The sequence below is a fragment of the Bidens hawaiensis genome, unplaced genomic scaffold (genome assembly GCF_021521415.1).
Source record: "Bidens hawaiensis isolate Kalapana, Puna unplaced genomic scaffold, B.hawaiensis_p1.1 tig00028481_1, whole genome shotgun sequence".
In the NCBI taxonomy this organism is placed as follows: domain Eukaryota; kingdom Viridiplantae; phylum Streptophyta; class Magnoliopsida; order Asterales; family Asteraceae; genus Bidens; species Bidens hawaiensis.
In genome coordinates this window covers 195,598-203,698 of record NW_027494652.1, presented here as the reverse complement: position 1 = coordinate 203,698, position 8,101 = coordinate 195,598, and positions in this window count along the sequence as shown.

The following is an 8,101-nucleotide window of genomic DNA, read 5'->3' as shown; positions in this document are numbered from 1 at the left end:
CCCTCCCAAGGTCATAACGTACAAGGTAACCGGGAACTCATGCCCTTCCAATTCTATTTTACAGTTCTTAACCATATTCGTTATTTTAACCGAAGTGTCACTAGCGGTTTCTACTATCAGGGTCTCAGACACTCGGCAACATATCATTTTAGCTAGTTTACTAAATGGTGTGGCTACGAAACTTTTGTTTGCGCCCGAATCAAATAATACAGTAGCGGAAACACCGTTCACTAGAAACGTACCTGTGACAACATCCGGAATCTGCTTGGCTTGTTCTTGAGTCAGCATGTAGGCTCTGGTTCTTTGCCTAGCTTGACCAGCATCCTTCTTCCCGCTACCTCCAGCCTCACCATCGGTGCATTCCCTCGCCATGTGGCCTGTCTTGCCACATTTGTAACATGCTGGTTTTGCACTGCACTCATTGGCATAATGTCCTACCTTCCCACACTTATAGCAAACATTCGACCCAACTCTACACTCTCCAGCATGCATCTTTCCACACTTATGACATGTATCCGAACCCTTTCCCCATCTACACTCACCATTGTGTGCCTTGCCACAGGTCTTGCACGACCTGTTCTCCCAAACTCTCGGCTGCTTGTTCTTAGGGTTCCACATCTGGGTACCGGGTCGTTTAGCAGGAGCGACCCATTTCTTTTCTTTCTTCTCATCTCCCACCACCACATCATCCGCAGTTAAGTCTGCATAGACCATTTCTGCGAGTTCGACAGCAGAATCGAAAGTAGCAGGTTTACTTGTCCTGACTAGCATGCGGACTCTCTGTGGTAATCCCCTCACGTAACACTTGATCCTTTTAGCCTCGGTGTTGACCATATCAGGCACCAACCTAGACATTCGATTGAACTCGGTGGTGTACTCACGATGTGTCATCGTCCCAGCTTTCAAGTTTAGGAACTTCATCTCCGCCCTTTCAACTTCGGCGTCAGCACAGAACTTCATCATCACTAACTCCTTCAGATCGTCCCATTTCATCTCCTTGATCTCTTCACGGGTCTTCCTCTGCTCCACACTCTCCCACCAATACATAGCTTCATCCTCGAATGATTGAGTAGCATAACCTACCGCTTGATCGGGACGGCACTCGCTAATGCGGATAACCTTATCCATGGCGGTTATCCACTGAAGAGTAGCGATCGCGTCTCCTAGACCAGTCAGCTTAGGCGGGTCACAACCTTTGAAGGACTTATAGTTGCAACCGCCTCGGCCCCTCCTCCTATCATCAACCTTCACAGATCTTACCTCGCTTGAATCGCCCCTTTCCCTATCGTCATTCTTCCTATCATTACCACCAGCCCCTTCAACAGTTCGTTCACGGCTTCCAGCAGATCCTTCAGGGTTCAGGTTCTTCACAGCAGCAACTACAGCCTGAACAATGGCTGCTTGAACTGCAGGGCTAAGTTGAACTTCCTCGTTGTTGTTCTGGTCTCCTCCAGCTGCGCTTCCTTCATCTTCGGTGTGGGAAGCTTCTTCTACCGAGGGTTGCCGGACAAGACGAGGCCTGCCACGACGCCCAGTGCGACCCCCAGTTTCAATAAATTCTCCAGCTCCAGCCATCAGTATCCTATATGAGAAAACACAAACATCATCACTCAAGGAACTATTTAGTACAAGGATAGTAAGGCTAACAGGTAATAACAGTGGCCAGTTGTGATTAGCTGATCACGTTACTTTCCGTGTCCTATACACTTCCCTTTATGAATCTATTTGTGCTGGTTCTACTTAAGCAGTTTGTCAAATCAAACAATCAATTATTCCTATCCCTGACGTTCACATATCTTTCCTTTCTCATTAATATATATCATTTAATCATACACCTTACCTTCACTGATCTTGCTTGAGCGACACATGGCATTCTTGGACTGGCATCTTCTTTCCTTTCTTACTTAAATCTCATACTCTGTTCGAGTCTAAGCATGTAGGATGCTTAAATCTCTCGAACTTTGCTCTGATACCAACTTGTAAGGCCCCGTTACCGGTAGCCCTACTTTCCACGTTGGATTTACTCATAAACACAGTTCTAAATATCAGAGTTAATTAAAACATTTACGCGGAATATGAAACTTTCATAAAACATTACATAACAATTCATAATCATGTCTTAAAACATTCCTCTTGTCTTTCAAAATCAAAACATAACTTATAAAACATATCAGATCATCAGATGCCAGGCTCTTGCTCGGTGCCATGTGTCTCCTCAAGCGAGCTGCCTCATCCTACTCACCTGCGTGCATACTAAAAGTCAGCTACGCTGAGTGAGTTCTAGATAATCACATAATCATACTATTCACATAACATAATATTCTTTCATTCATACTTTCATACTTTCATACTCTCATACTGTATTAACTTACTGTCATATCTTACGTTATAAAGAGCGTTACGCCCTACATTCCTCGAGTATTATTAGGGCTCGGTACCCTCCTTCCTCGAGTATTATTAGGGCTCGGTACCCTCCTTCCTCGAGTATTATTAGGGCTCGGTACCCTCCTTCCTCGAGTATTATTAGGGCTCGGTACCCTCTTTCCACGAGTATTATTAGGGCTCGGTTTCCCTCTTTCCACGAGTATTAGGGCTCGGTTTCCCTCTTTCCACGAATATTAGTAGGGTTCGGTTCCCTAGTTCTCGAATATTAGTAGGGTTCGATTCCCTCTTCGTTACCATACAACCATACGTCATACCTCGAGTATTATTAGGGCTCGGTACCCTTTTCGTAACCATACAACCGTCATTTCCTTCTTTTATTAACATTATCACATTCATACACATAAGCATACATATCATATCTACATTCCTGCTAGCGTACAACTTGGCAGTACGTGCAATATCCGAAGATCGTTCACGTACCATCAAGCAATCATTCGTACATAACATACCTACCTTATACATAACTTTACAACCTGACAGTACGTGCAATATCCGAAGATCGTTCACGCACCATCAAGCAATCATTCGTACTTACATATTATTCACATAAGGCATACACTTATCTCTTAGGATAAGCGTATTAACAAACATATTGAGTATGCACACAGCCCCGAAAACATAACACATAAGTGGGGCTAGAAACTCACCTGGATCCTGTTACGCTCGCCGTTGATTGTAATTCCTTTCTTTAACTGGGCTCGGCTAACTGTATAATATTTACACATATCAATTACTACTACTACTATTACTACTACTCATTTTCGATAACCGCCTTAACACATTTTCCATTAGGTTTTTAATTTATTTCATAAACGAACTTCACTTCAGGCGAATCTTGGAAACAACTTGGTTCTGGCTTGATTCGATCGAATAGGGACATATTCGATCGAATCTGAGGCACACTCGATCGAACTAGACACACACTCGATCGAACCAGTTGGGAAAACTCGTTCGGTCGGACATGGCACTTGTTCGATCGAATAGGAACTCGTTCGGTCGAATATGCAGCTTATTCGGTCGAATAAGATGGAGACCATTCGGTTGCTTCCCTATTCGATCGAATGGGCTGATTCGATTGACTCATTCGATCGAATGGACTGATTCGATTGACTCATTCGATCGAATGGACTGATTCGATTGACTCATTCGATCGAATGGACTGATTCGACGCCTTCAAGCTGGGCGACGGAGAAACCTACGGGTTTTCCGGATTTTCCAGATTTTTGACCCAAAATCGAAGTTTTTGACATGGAAATGTTCGGGATTGAAAGGGCTATCGATTCCCAGTGATTTTAAACATCAAAAGTTGCATTTTGACACCAAAACAAGACGGTTTTTGACCCGAAAACTCAAGTTACGAAAATGGGAGTTTTTGCTCGATTTGAGGCCGAAAATGGTTATGAAAACGGATGATTTTCGAGAGGGACTTACCAAAAACGATTAGGAACAAGATTGTGGACTCGGATTTGTGATTTGAGAACTTTCTCTCTCTAGTTTCTCTCTCTAGAATTGAGAGTGTTTGGGTGTGGGAGTGGAAGGAAGTTAGTGAAAAATGGGAGGTAGGGTCTTGTGGTAGTAACTCTCGAGCCCACGGGCCCAAGGCCCATTCTCATTTAACCCATCTTACGTAATCTAAGCCCATGACCCGTTCCTTACTCGACATTAAATAACTAAAACGTGAAATCACTAAACATAACTTTCTTTTATTTATCATTATAAAAATTTTAGGATGTTACATGATATAATTACTAAATGCTAATAATATTTAATAATTTTCTACTAATATGTAAACGAACATGAATGAACGTAAACAAACTTAAATGAACGATCATAAGCATACATTTACAAACATAGATGAACGAGTGAAATACGTGTTCATGTTCGTTCGCTTATTTAAATAAACACAATATAAATGAACTTTCCGCCGAACGGTTCATGAACACAACATTATTGCCTTTATAGTGCTTATTTCACCTTTTAATCATTGTATTCAAAGTTAAGTATTACCATTAATCGGGTTATTCGGGTTAACCCGAAACCCGACTTTTTCCCAAAAATGAACCCGAAACCCGACCCTATTAACAATTCGGGTTATTCGGGTTGACCCGAATAACCCGATTAATACTTTTTGACCGATTTAACCCGACCCGAATTTGTTTATTCGGGTTCGGGTCGGGTCGGGTCGGGTTAATCGGGTTCGGGTATTTTGGACACTCCTAGCGGTGATCATAAAATCATTATGTTTTTCAGTTAAAAAAACAAGTTTGCAAAGGCACAAGAAAAGACATACACAAGGCTTTGGTACACTTGAACCATTCTTCACAATATATAAACATTATAAACATAAAGGACAAAGGCAGAGCAACATCTCGAGAATAAATACCCAATAACAGCAATGTGGTCGATGATGTTTTCATAAGACTGGTCACTATGGTGAGGGGCTTCGAAGCTCCTTCCCAGTGCCACGTCAGCGCCACGTGTGCACTGGGGCTTCAAAGCCCCATTCCAAAGATGCCCCTCTATGATGCGGGGGCTTCGAAGCCCCTTTATTTTTTTTATAAAACTAAAAAACCAAACACCCAAACCATCCTCATCCTCATCCTCATCCTCTGCCAAAACACCAAACACCCAACCTCATCCTCTGCCAAAACAAAGACCTCCGACCATCTCCATCTCAATCTCGTCAAGAAAAGGAAGCAAATCTGAGATGAAAAGGGTTTTGTCTGGACCTCCGACCACCTCCGACCTCCGACCATCTCCGGTTTATTCGGATCTATGAAAAGGAAGCGATGGGTTTTGTCTAGAATGAAGGTATATAGCCGTTGGAGGGGGCCCACCTTATTTTCTCCATCCTCGCCGGCCGTTGGCTTGCTGGGCACCACCGCGCCCTTGGTTGGACCGCGCCCCACAGCGGTGTTCGGCGCCCAACGACGCCCGCCACCTCAGCCATGGGCGCCCCATAGCAACTAGCCTAAGACCAAGTGATGGCTTCGAAGCCCCTCTCTAGTGTCACGTCAGCGTCACATAGGCACTGGGGGTTTTAAACCCCACCCTAAAGATGCCTCTCTATAGTGAGGGCTTCGAAGCCCCTTGATTTTTTTATTTTTATTTTTAAATTTAATTAATAATAAAATACAAAGTATATTAAACTAAATAATAAAATACAAACTAAATTAAACTAAAAACATAAAAAACGTACAAATAAAAAAATAGAACTAATATTCGGCGTCCTCGTTTAAGCTCGAGCTCGTGTTCGGGTTTGGGTTCGGGTTTGAGCTCGAGCTTGTGAAATTTGAGAAATGATCAATGGTAGAGAGTTGAGATTTTTAATGAAATTTGAGGGTTTATTTGAGTGAAATTTGGTATTTGTTTGAGTAAAATTTGATAAAATGGGTTAGTATTTATAAACAAAATAATTAGTTTTTTTTTAAATATAGCCATTACATATGAACGTTGGAGGGGGGGCACCAAATTTCCTTAACGGCGCCGGCCATTGCAACGGCCTAATCTTCCGCGCCCCTGGTTTAACGGCGCCCCGCTATGGTGTTCCGCGTCCATATCATCCGCCAATTCCCGTTGAGGGCGCCCCATAGTGAATGGTCTAAGGGAACTACATGATAACGACACACATTTGGGTTTGCTATTTAATCTTGTTGAACATATTTGGAATACCGGCTTACCCCAACTCGAAGAGTTAAATATTTAGTTTTTATTTTTATTTCATGTTAAACTTAAATCTTAATTTTTTTTTGAAGTGAAAAAAAAAGAATTAGCTTATTTTTAATTTATTTATTTAACTTTTATTTGCATGTGGTATTTTGTATTTATTTATTTAAATGGGAAGTGATTTTTAGTATATATGTATATTAGTTTTTATCCCCCGTATTATGGGGGGTGTTTTATATTGTATGTTTTAATATTTATTTATTTTTTAAATTTATATTTTTTTATTGTATGAAAGTTAATAATATACTTATGGTTTGGTGATAAATTGTTTTACAAATAAATGAGATGTTATAACCCAATTTAAAAGCTATATGATTTTGATGAGACCCAAGACCCGTTTATTTATTTTACTATAAAATTGGTTTTTTAATTATAAATAATATTTATGAAAGTTAATAATATACTTATGGTTTGATGAGACCCAAGACCCGTTTATTTTTTTTACTATAAAATTGGTTTTTAATTTAAATAATATATATATATATATATATATATATATATATATATATGTTTTTTAAAATAAATAAGATATTAATTTTTAGTATATCCTATTTTATAGGATTTTTACATCAATAATTTGGTGAGAATAATTTTTAATTTAATGAGATATTATAAACCCGTTTAAGGAATATATGGGTTTGGTAAGACTCATATCCATGAATTCGGTTCAAATGAATGAGAAACCTCTATTTTAAAATCAAGTAATCTGGTGACTCCAAAAAAAGGGGGAGCGACCACATCGCGAAAGGTAGGATTTTTATGTTTTCGTTTATATATATTATAGATTGGTTTTTATTAATCTCAACTATCGTCTTTTTGGTTGTTGTCGATCTCAACTAACGAATTGGCTGCTGACAGTCCCAACTTTTAATTTGTTTGTTCCCAACGGTCCGCGACAGATTCTTAACGCCGTTAGTTACAGGTCGCAAAAAAACGTTTTTGGCCGGAAAAGTCACATTTTTTTCCAGAAAACACCGCCACCACCACCACTTGAGCACCACCAACTGATTCCGGCGATGGTTCTAGAGTTCCAGCGACCTCAATAATTGTGGCTTTTACTAGAGATATATTCCTAAAGGTCCGATACAAAGTTACAAAGATGTTTGGGACGAAAATGTTGAGTTTTTCGGGAAAAAAGTGAGGATTCCGGCAAAAAAAAAACGTTTTTCCGGCAACCTGCAACTAACGGCGTTAAGATTCTGTTAGTAACGGACCGTTGGAACAAATACGTTAAAAGTTGGGACCGTCATGACAGGAGCCAATTTGTTAGATAGATTGAAATAAAATGATGGAAATTTAATTTGACGTCTAAATAACCACTTCCGTCACCACCGTAACACCGGTGAACCACATTAGATCCGTCCAGAGGATGAGAATGCTCTAAATGAAATAGAGAGAAGGTAAAAAATAGTTTGAAGTGAAGTCGGTCTAAATAACCACTTCCATCACCACCGTAACACCGAACTATTAGGCCATGAGGTGTACTCTAACTCATCTTAATTTCACATAAGCTTTACATCATCATTTTTTTCTCATTCACTCTATGTCATTCAAAGGAAATGGTTTAACCCATTTAACACATAATTAATATAACAAATCAATTAGTAATTAATACATATTTAATGCATATTGTTCTTTTTAACCCGTTAAAAGCTTAATCCATGGGCCATTTTAACACACTTAACACAAGTGGGGAGTGGTTTAATTCATCTTTAAAGTGCAATGTCATGTTAACCCATGCATGGGTTAGAGTATACCCCATGGCCTTAACAATGTTACGATTATACATGAAACCAAACGTGAATGTTATGAAACATTTGTATCGTTACATTATAATCCTTTACAAAATTATTACGTCCATTTCATATGTGACATCGGCGTTCATATTTTATTACAAAAATAGATAAAAATAATACATCTTTTAAAACAC